Source organism: Triturus cristatus, chromosome 10 (assembly GCF_964204655.1).
Source record: "Triturus cristatus chromosome 10, aTriCri1.1, whole genome shotgun sequence".
NCBI lineage: Eukaryota > Metazoa > Chordata > Amphibia > Caudata > Salamandridae > Triturus > Triturus cristatus.
The window spans coordinates 569,999,631-570,011,641 of NC_140593.1; the positions used below are offsets into that span (position 1 = coordinate 569,999,631).

The 12,011-nt window shown below is 47.3% G+C and overlaps 1 protein-coding gene across 1 annotated transcript in view; it reads right to left on the reverse strand.

Annotated features, from left to right (window-relative positions):
• Nucleotides 1–12,011, reverse strand: part of CEP20 (centrosomal protein 20) — a 380,968-nt gene that overhangs the window by 77,589 nt on the left and 291,368 nt on the right. The window lies entirely within an intron of this gene.

Sequence of the window (12,011 nt, forward strand, 5' to 3'; positions counted from 1 at the left end):
AATTCATGCAAAATATTCAAATCCTTCATTTTCCTACAATGGTACCTCAATTTGCCTACACTGTGAAGCATTCCAGCACATAGTTCATGCAGGTGTCATATGGTGAAACTAATGTTAATCATAAAACCACCATTTAATACAATTACATTCTTTACACTGCCTAATCCAGTTACATACTGAAGTCTACAGAGCTCAATGTATCAAGGAGATTCAGTTGTACATCTCAAATCCTAGTTCTCCAAGAGGAATATCCCTCTGATTTGCTTTTAAGATATTGAATTTTTCCTCTCCTGGCATCTTGGCCAACCTGCTTCCATTATACTCCCACCCGCCAACTCCGCTCGATAGGACATCATCTGACGACTGTTCCCCGGGTAAGGAGGCTCCCTGCTGATGGGCTCTCTTTCCGCACACTGGCAGCTAAACTCTGGAACTCACTTCCTATACACATTCGCAGCATCGATAATTATCTGGCTTTTCGTAACGCTATTAAGACCCACCTCTTCCATCCACTATAGGCCTCTTTCTGTCGATAGCCTCCCCTTCTGTTTGCTATTAGCCCCGGGACGCTCATTTGCTGAGGCAGCTGTGCGCTCTATAAAACTACATATATCAATATGTGAATTACACTATAAGTTATTGAAGAGCACCGCCCACATACAAGATTCAAGAAACACCTACTAGAGAAATGCCTCTCTGAAAAATGACCAATTTTAAAGACATCTTTCGTTAAGCTGCTAGTAAAAAAAGGTATGAGTAATTGATTTTATGTAAAGACAGGAGGCTAGCATTATGCATATAACTTGTATTTATTCCTCCTGAGCAGAAAACCATTAAAAGTTTCCAAATAGAACTTTATAAATATCACAATGAAAAAAGAAAGTTCAGTCCCATATAAACTGCTTGACCTCAATCTTCATCCTCTTTTGTTTTCTGCTTCTGAGCAGATAAGTATATATTTATTTCAGTGTGTGGTACAGCGTTGCAATGGAATAATGGGATGTGTGAATGTTACAATAATATCCACTTTATGGGTATTAAGTATTGTATGTATGGTGATCTGAATTAATGTTTTATGTTTAAAACAACAAAATGTTTACAGCGTTTTATAAATTAGAGGTAGAGCGTACCACTAATGGGGTCATGCGTATTAGCAATTTCGGTAAACTGAGGCGTAGTTAAGTAATGGCAAACGTAAATAAGTTAATTTAACTTACTTGGCAGCCGCGCTCGAGCATAGACCTTTTGTGAAAGTGTGAGGGCACAGCGCACTTTGGAGCGGGGGAGAGTTAGGCAGAACTCTTTAATAATATCTTGATTCTTTATTCAGTAGGCCTATAGGAATAGTCATTCTCTTTGTAAGACTGTACTCATGAAGGCACATATTTGTGTGGGCTGTCCGAAGGCAAAGACGACAACATAAGACAAAAATACCAATATACTGTCATGTAGGACCATGGTTAGGGCAACCACTGTTAATGTACAACACTAAAATGAGCCAGATGAGAGAAAGAAGGTTTACTGGCCAAACATTAGAGTGAGTGTTAACACTGTTTTTCTTCATGAAACTCTGCGAGATGGGTACCCCAAAAGGCATGAAGAATTGTTACAATCAGTTCAGTATAAGGGCAACAAGTAGGGTGAAAAAACTACTTGGTCATAACAGACAATCTTATGAGGGAAGGATAATTTGATCACAGGTTGGCACTCATGTTTCCGAAGAGACTCCACAGATTGTAGACTGTTAATTGAAGTTTTCAGAGCAATTAAGGGCAGGTGGAGAAATTGGTTTAGTGAACTTTTTGCTTTGAGACTAAAACCATTATTCTCAACTGTTGAATGGACTGAGAGGCAGCAGAGATAGATGCATTCTCACAGGACTGGTAAATAGGAGCCATCTATGCTTTCCCACTATTTGCCGGGAATCCCAAAAGTGGCTTTCCATGTCAGTCCACATGAGGTCTTGTACCAGAGATGCAGAGACTGAGCCTGCAGGCATGATTTCCAGTTTGTATGAGACTTTGCTGGCATTGTTCACTACTCTTTCCGATTTTCAGGAAAGAGCTGCAGGGCCGGACTGGGAACTGAAAACGGCCCTGGCAAACTGCTCAGCCGGGCCCCCCTGATGGGGAGGGGGGTGCAGCCGAGCGGTTTGCTAGGGCCGGTTTCCGCCGATTTTGTTACAGGGGGCCGATATTGCCGACCCCCGGGAACAATAACGGTCCCCTGGGGCCCAAAACAGGCCCCCACCCCGGCAGCCCACCGGGGACACGCCCGGTGCCGGCTACGGCCTGTCCGGTCCTGAAGAGCTGCTGTGCTTGATGGCAAATGCAAAAAAAAAAAAACACAACAAAAAACAATTAATGGACGAAATGCTTAACGGCGTTAAACATTCACCCCCCCCCCCCACCCCCCCAGTACAAAGATCTGGGCCTGAATCCATCGTTTTTTTTGCTCCCCATGCTATTCCAGTTTAAACCCAGCCATATGCAAATCAGTGTTGACCCTGCTCCCCATGGGAACAGCCCAGCCCGAACTGCAAGGCCAGGTCCTCCCTGGACCGGAAACAAGCATCCTGGGTCCGGTATCGGGGTATCACCCCTCATCAGCCAGGCTACAACCATTCCTGGACTGGCAGTTCAGGCAGGACTGTTACCATGGGGAGCAGGGTCAAGAATGACCTGCATATGGCTGGGTCCAAACTGGGGTGGCATGGTGAGCAAAAGAATGTTGGATTAAACCCAGATCTGTGGCTGGGGTGAATGTTTGATTTGTTCAGCATTCCATCCTTCATTTGCTCTTTTTGCTTGATGGTATGGCAGAATTCTGAGGACGATGTAAAGTCCCAAGCCTAAAGAAACAAGTTATATTCTTCATTCAGCAGGTATGGACAGCAGGCACCCATAAAATATTCTAATCAGTCTAAAAGAAACCACATGGTCGAGGCTCACGAGGGGGGGCCTGCTGGAGCTGGCTGCGGGAGACGTTGCAGATCAGGCCCCCTTGCTATCGGACCCTGGGACGCGCCGGACCATCCAGCGCTGCCATGCGCCCCTCGGTGCTGGGCTTGTGGCGGTGGGTACAGTCTAAGCCTGGATCTGCCCCCACCCCATTCTGCCGTTCCCCCACAGGTAGCAATGTATGGATGAGCGAATTCTGGCCTGGCTTCCCTGCTCCCCTCTGGCTCCCATCACAGAGTGCCACGACCCTCCCTGGAACCGGACAGCACAGACGCCCTAAACTCAGTAAGGGGCCCCACTGATCATTGCTGGGTACGTTCCTCCATACCGAGCAGGACTCCCTGTTGGTGCTCACAGATCCGACCCCTGGGAGCCAGTGTAATTCCGTTGAAGTGGCTGATGTTGTGCTGCAGTGACTTTCGCCCTAGCCCACCCCTGGATGCTGGAGCCAGTGACGCGGGGACGCTGAGTAGGATATCCACCAGGGGTAGGAAAGACAAGTCAGCCACCAGAGAAAAATCACTTAATGACTTATTTGCCAAAGCACAAGGAGGAGGTCCTGGGGATACGGAGCGGCCGAGCTCCACGGCGCAAATGGCTGCCTACGCAGAAGCACCAGTGACAACGGCCTTTTTGGAATCCCCATTCGCTGCACTTTTCGACGACCTTCAAACCGTGATCTCACAGCAGAGATCAAAGACATCGGCAAAGATGTGGACGATATAGGGGAGAGGGTGGTGACCCTAGAAGACAGGGGCGACGCCCGGGACACCGAACTGGCGCCTATGCAGCAGGAGGTAATCTGAATACACGAGCAACAGGTAGATGTGCAGTCTCATCTGGAGGACCTCAAGAATTGCTCCCGCCGCCACAACATCAGGATTCGCGGGGTGGGTACCAACGAAGAAGTTGGTGATATCTTGGGTACCAACGAAGAAGTTGGTGATATCTTTACATATGTGTGAGAGCTTTTCAACCATATCCTGGGCAACCCACTGGACGCTGATCTGAAGCTAGACCGTGCACACACAGTAGGCCCAGAGCAGCGACGGCACCACCAGCGGACATCCTGGTCTGAGTCCAGGACTTTCACACCAAGGAAGAAATCTTGCATAAAGCCCGCTCGCTTCAGCAGATCTCCTTTCGCAACCAGACACCCACCCTTTACCAAGATCTTGAAGCCATCACGCTCCAGAAACGCAAGAACTTTCGTCCCATCACCGAGGCCCTCCGCCAACGCAACATCGCCTACTCCTGGGGACACCCGTTCTGCCTGGTATTCCGGCACGATGGCAAACTATCAGCTTCGCTCCCTGTCTGAAGCCAGCAAACTGTTGGGGATCACTCTTGCGGAGGATATGGATGAAAGGGAGCGCTCAGACCCAGGGTCCAACGAAGGTAAACCGAAATGGCAGCAACAGAGACGACGACGACTACGCACCCATCGTCCGGACACCATGGTGGTCAAGGAGGAACGACTGGCCGCCCTGGAAGCCATGGCCAAGGCGTCGACCGTGTGACAACCTGGTTACTATGATGTATCCTTTCCTCAAGCCTTTGGGGGTTGGAGGGGAGGGGGTCTGGGCTGATATAGGCCACACAAAGACCCAACAGACTCTTGCTCTGCTCATCCTTGGATGATGGACTATGACTGAATGTCTGATTCATTTTGACGCTTGTTGCGCTTTTTTGTTTCTGGTATTTGGGGTCTTTATTCCGTCTCTCTTTACTCACTCTTTCTCTTCTATCCCAGGGGAGCCCCCGGTCCACAGGGTGCCATTACTCTTCTGTTCCCGCACTGGCGTTGAATGGAGTCCCTTATAAGACTCATCAGGGTCCTTGCCCTGCAGGGGTTCTTGTTTGGTGTTGCTCCCCCCCCTATCTACGCACCTAACAATGGTCAAGAATGATTCCTACACGAGGCACTCACTGAGGCGACGCCCACTCAGGATCGACATATTTTGATAGGGGGAGACCTTAACTTGGTGTTTGATAACGATATGGACAGATCGGCGCAGCGCACTAGCCAGGTTGGTGCCCTCTCCCCTGCAGGGCTCACCAGACTACAGGATCTAGGCCTTACAGACCTGTGGAGAGAACACCCTCAGTCGCGGGAATATTCATTTTACTCTAACGCACACAAAACATATGCCAGACTAGACTACTTTTTAGGTTCAAAGACTCTGCGGGACACCACGCTTTCGACTGACATACTAGTGGCGAACCTGTCCTATCACGCCCCAGTAGTGGTTACTTTAGTTCTTCAACAAATACAGCGACCGACCAGGCAATGGCGGTTCCGGGACACTATTACACCGGCCGGACACAGTTGCCCAGATACAGCGAGCGCTCGATAATTATCTATCACACAACGATAATCCTGACACAGCCCTTTCCACTCGGTGGGAGGCCCTCAAGGCAGTAATTAGGGGAGAAATCATAGCCATCTCTTCCGGTGACAATGCGAACCATAAGAAGAAACGGGAGGTACGGACACAAAAAGTGCGGGAATTAGAACAGATGCACCAACGCACCAGGTCCCCACGTGTCTAGAGACAGTGGACCGCGGTTTGGGCGCAATTGGCTGCCCTAGATCGTGACAAGGCGGAATATGCTGCGATGCGCCTGTGACACTCCTATGTTGACTGGGATAAGTGTGGGCGACTGCTCACACACAAGCTTCGGGAAGCTCAGCAATGTGAAGGGGTACGGGAGATTAGGGATCACACAGGAGCACTGCGCTCAGACGACGAGGCTATCATCGAGACATTCTGCGATTTTTATGCATAACTTTACGATGAGCAGCCCCAGGAGAGGGCAGATATTGATGCCTATTGCGCTCAGGCACGCCTGCCCGTCCTAACGCCGGAACAGGCGTCTCACACAGAGAGGGAGATCAGACCCGAGGAAGTCATATCTGCCATTGCTCGCTTGAAGTTGGGCAAGTCACCTGGCCCGATAGTTACACCGCAGCCTTTTATAAGCAGTTCTGCTCAACACTTACCCCTCTACTCACCCGTCTCTCACTCCTTTGCGACACTAGGGACGATCCCCTCCTCCATGTTAGAAGCAGCGATCGCAGTTATCCCCAAGCCAGGAAAAGACAGGACGACCTGCGGGTCGTATCGGCCCATCTCGCTCTTAAATATTGACCTGAAGCTGTACACAGGGATACTAGCCGCGCGGCTTGGCCCTTATATGCAGGGGCTTGTGGACCCCGACCAGGCTGGATTCATTCCACAGTGGCAAACGAGCGACAACACCAAGCGGGTCACGCATCTTATAGAAGAGGCCTTCCGCATCCATGGTGCTTACATGCGCCTAACCACAGGCGCAGAGAAGGCCTTCGATCGTGTCCACTGGCCCCATCTTGAGCAGGCATTGATACGCATTGGCATAGGAGAAAACATGCGGATGCACATTTTTAACCGTTACTGCTTCCCTACAGCTACAGTACAAGTCAATGGTCACACATCCAAGCCGTTTCCTGGACGTAGGGGTACGAGGCAGGGGTGCCCTTTGTCGCCCTTGCATTTTGCCCTCTACATGGAATCTATGGCGCAGAGGGTCAGTGACCACCCTCAGATCACGGGCATCCGCTTTGGAGGGGACACGCATACTATAAGTATGTATGCGGACGATGTGCTGGTCACTCTCACGAACCCTTCGACCGCTTTGGGGACATTTTTGGACGAACTATTCTCCTTCGCGAGAGCCTTCGGCTTCAAGGTCAAACTGACAAAGTCTACAGAGCTGAATCTATCCTTGCCACCACGAGTGCAGGCGGACCTTCAGGCCTGACGCCCCCTGCAATGGTCCGATGAGGCGGTCCCTGGTTTGGGCATACAATTGGCTCCGACCTTGCAGGCCATTAGGAAGGTCAATTACTCCCTCCTCCACACACACATCCGCTCAGCATTGCAGAGATGGAAACACTACCCGAACCCGTGGCTGGGACGGATCGCGGCCATTAAAATGACGATCCTCCCCAAAATTCTGTACCTTTTTGCAGACACTCCCCCTGCCACCCACTACAGGCTGGCTACAAAGGGTACAGTCAGACCTTTCTTTTTTCATCTGGCAGGGGTGCAGGCCGAGAATGAAACAGTTAATGAGCTTCCTCTCACCTCATGAGGGGGGCCTCGCAATTCCAGACGCTTTACTACAACGCTACGCAACTTCGACACTTGGTCGAATGGAGCCGAGCTGAATCAGAGAAAAACTGGCTCTTCCAGGATCGAGCAGTAGCCGATATGTCTCTCATGAAAATTACCTTTCTCCCGAAACCTCACCGCCCACCCAATTTATACGCCTCACAGGTGGCGTGCACAACCCTTAACGTCTGGGACCGGACCAACACACGACACAGCTCAACGACCTTCCCTTCCCCGCTCACCTCCCTTTTTGATAATCCAGACTTTAGCCCCGGGATGGGTTTGCAGACCTTCGCACTGTGGAGAGAAGCTGGCTGCTGAGCCTTAGGCCTACTATTTGACAAAGGCGATATTATCCCCTTCTCGCAACTTCGGGCCGATTACGGCCTTCCTGAATCTGAACGAATGCGCTAACTATAGGTGAGACACTGGGCCATGCACCCTGATAACCGAGCGCAAGCGACTAGACTTCTCACCAAATATGAACGGTGGCTCATTACACGGTCCTCGGATAAGAAGTTAATCTCGGACTTCTAAAAACTGCTCTTGTCCAGATACACTCCTACTTATGCTGGGCGCGCACGTTGGGAGAGGGACCTGGGGCGGAATCTTAGCTCTAAGGAATGGGAGTGTGCATGCCACAGAGCACGCCACACAGCGACTCACGTCGGCCTAACCAAAACATTCATCAAGCTTGTATACTATTGGTACTACACCCCGGAGCAACTACACCAGGCTGACGTTACACAAAGCCCTGACTGTTGGAGAGGGTGTGGGAAGAGGGGCATGCTGGTTCACCTTCTATGGAAATGCGAACATTTCCAGACTTACTGGACGCACATTCTTGACAAGGTCGATAAATACCTGGATATGGAACTCCCTAGGCTCCCCGCGTATATGTCTTATTGGGGGTGCCGAACCCGCTCACTTACCCCTTGAAATCTAGACGAGAGAAACAGATAGCCATAGCCCTAGGCACAGCCATCCAAAACATATTGATACACTGGAAGTCCCTCCGCATCCCCGCACACACAGGGTGGTACCAGCGATTGGGGCATGTACTAGGCATGGAAAAGATTTCTCTTACCTTGGCTGGGAGAGGCTCCTCCTTGAGCGACCTCTGGCAGCCATTCCTTGCTTTGTTAGCTCCAGAATTTCAGGAGTTGTACTGCCCAAAATATTTGCTCCTCTTGCACCTCACGACACCGTACTCCCCCACATAGATTACCCTAGCCTCATACACAACTCGCTCCACGTAGCGCTGTTCCGAAGTAATGAATCGGGGGGGGGCAAGGGGTGGTTCTTTCCATGTCTTTCTTACTTTCCTTCCTTTCTCTTCTCTCTTTTGGGTGGCGGGCGGTAATATATTTGGTATGTGTTTTTGTATTTTTAATGCACCTACTAGCAGACCCGGTGGGCCCTGCGTGGCCCGTTCATGGCTCGTTAATCTCTTGCATTGTTTAATAAAAAAGATTTAAACCTAAAAGAAACCACATGGTTGGTGTAGGGAAAGTGGTAATAATCCCATAAGGACTGATGAGTTTCATAGTTTTAATGTTTTGTTTAGCTTAGCTGAAGAGGCTACAGAAATATGAACTCCTTCCGATCAGTCAACTCGCTTAGACTTGACTGTTGCTGGTCATAGAATGGCTGAACACTCATTGGTCTCTAAACAGTACCAGGGTGTTGAACTGGCACAGCCCCCACATCCATGTTCTCCAAACAGTGATGTTTTAACATGGTCTAACCGGATGTATGACGTTACAACGCACACTTTTACAACGCATGCACTTACAACGCATTTTTTACAACGCATAATCCATTACAACGCATGACATTACAACGCATGACACTACAACGCATTTTAAAAAAATACCTTTACAACGCATTTCCATTACAACGCATACTACCATTACAACGCATACCATTACAACGCATAATGTTAAATTACATTTAAGGTAAGTATTAGATAGTATAGGGGTAAAAGTTACTTTTCTAACTCCAGGGGGTGCAACAGTAGGGTAAGTGTTGGATAGTATAGGGGTAAAAATTACTATTCTAACTCCAGGGGGTGCAACAGTAGGGTAAGTGTTGGATAGTATAGGGGTAAAAATTACTATTCTAACTCCAGGGGGTGCAACAGTAAGGTAAGTGTTGGATAGTATAGGGGTAAAAATTACTATTCTAACTCCAGGGGGTGCAACAGTAGGGTAAGTGTTGGATAGTATAGGGGTAAAAATTACTATTCTAACTCCAGGGGGTGCAACAGTAGGGTAAGTGTTGGATAGTATAGGGGTAAAAATTACTATTCTAACTCCAGGGGGTGCAACAGTAGGGTAAGTGTTGGATAGTATAGGGGTAAAAATTACTATTCTAACTCCAGGGGGTGCAACAGTAAGGTAAGTGTTGGATAGTATAGGGGTAAAAATTACTATTCTAACTCCAGGGGGTGCAACAGTAGGGTAAGTGTTGGATAGTATAGGGGTAAAAATTACTATTCTAACTCCAGGGGGTGCAACAGTAGGGTAAGTGTTGGATAGTATAGGGGTAAAAATTACTATTCTAACTCCAGGGGGTGCAACAGTAGGGTAAGTGTTGGATAGTGTAGTGTAATATTATGCGTTGTAATGGTATGCGTTGTAATGGTAGTATGCGTTGTAATGGAATGCGTTGTAAAGGTAGTTTTTAAAAATGCGTTGTAGTGTCATGCGTTGTAATGTCATGCGTTGTAATGGATTATGCGTTGTAAAAAATGCGTTGTAAAGGTAGTGCGTTGTAAAAGTTGCGTTGTAAAGGTTGTTCCCCGGTCTAACCATCTATTAAAAACCTTACTTCATAACAAGGGCCTTTTCATGAAACATATGCTAGCCAAACTGACAATATTTCTTTTCTTACCACACAAATGAGTCTTGCATCCGGGCACAGGTTTTTGTTGGATAGACGTTAACTTTAGTGGTGATAATCGTATAAAAAGATACATTTCCTAACCACTGTGAAGGAAAAATAGTTACAATTCAACACTGGGATGGGGAGAGTGGGGGCTACGCAGAAACTGTATGCATTGTGGGATAATGTAATTTTGTTTCTTGCCTCATCCATTTGCTCCAGGGTGCTGCTGTGTTTTGCGCTGATGGTTTAGAGTATCATGGGCGGATTAACAGTATGACATCTTTTCCATAGGTGCCGTACAGAAGCAGACACAGAAGTGAAGCTAGCTGATATGGTGTGCCATAAACTATCATTTTGGCTTGTTTGCAAGAAAAAGGATAACATATAGAAGACTTTTCTATTAGACTCAGTAATATTATTGGTTGTATTGGTCCCTACTTTGCTTGCTTCTCTTTTCAATCATTTAGCGAAATGTAATTTTGAGAATGTGACAGTGTTGTACACAGCTGGTGTTTCAATAAAGAAACACAAGTGTAACCCTAGGTCTACTTAGTGAAATTTTAATTTTCTTTAACCACAGTAAACTTGTAGAATGGTTGCTGATCTGTCACTTGAATGCGATGACACGGGTGCCTAAAGGGAGATAGGTCCCTTTCTGTAAGAGGAAGCAATTCTCCTCTGTTCTAACCCTACACACCAAACAGCGATGATCTTTATCGGTAGCTCTACAACCTTAGGAGAACTGATAGGTCACCTAAGATAAAGGGACATTAGCCCTTAAATCTGGACCATGCAGGACGTCTGCAATATATGACCAAGTGAATACGCTGCTTACAGATAGACTGCCTTCAATGATGAAAAACGTAGTATCTACCCTCTTAGCCATCGGATGGCACCCAAAGAAAGCCTTGATCTTTTCCCAGCTGCTCCCATCTAGCCTGTTTGGAAAAAGCTGCCATTCATAAATTCCCTTAACCCAAAGGAATACATCTCTCTGAGGCTGCTGAGGTATCAGGGTCTCAAATAAGAAACATATCTGGAATAATCAACTGAGATTATGATCTCCCTCACAGCCATATCCATGACGTCAGAGACAGCCAAAGATGAATCAGGCAGAGACTCTTAAGGGGAGAAAGGGACCCTGAAAACCCCACTTTAACTTCTGCAAGTCATTCACATAACTTGAACACCTTTCTCTGTGCACTGACAGTTTAGTCAGCTCTGAAGTATCCTGTTGCCCGGCGTACACTGCACAAACATTACTGCTGGATGGCAGATTGGAGTGGTTGGCAGCACCAAGGGCACACTGCATGAGTTACGCCAGAAGCACCCATAGATGCAATGAAAGGAGCCGGGTCTTCACTTGCAACTTTCGTATGGGAAAAATCCCTTGTAAGCCTTATGTTGGCACCAAAAGTACTAGTTTAGATCAAAGGTTTGGAACACTAAGAGGACTCAGAATGTTTAATTGATAACAGCTTCAACTATTATGCCCTGATGGCACAGGACAAAATGATACACACAAAAGAGTATATTGAGAACAAAGATTGAAAAAAAGCTATTGCAAATGAAAAGGGATGTATTTGAAGACAAAACTATTGTGTGCAACAAAAAAACAAAAAAAGATGATCCTAGGTTCTGCTCTGGAGGGTCAGAAAAATGAACTAAGGTAAAGCGTCTGCCTTGAGGTTGGTCGTTCTGCTTGAAAGTGAGCACTACACACTGTAAACAGAAGCAGCCACTGTCACGGAGTGCCAAAATTCTGATTAATTTGTCTCTTGTTTCACACATAATACACATCTTGTGAAAACTGGAAGGTAAAACTGATGTTTCTCAAACAAATGATTTAAATAAATTAGGTAGGTCCAGACTGGTGACAGAAACAGTTTAACATTAAGAATTTGGGTAACTTACTCATAAATGTTCTCGTCCTAGTTCTTGGATTACCTTTAACAAGAATCTCCAACAAACGCCACTGCTAAATTTTGTGTTTCTTTGGAAATGGGTA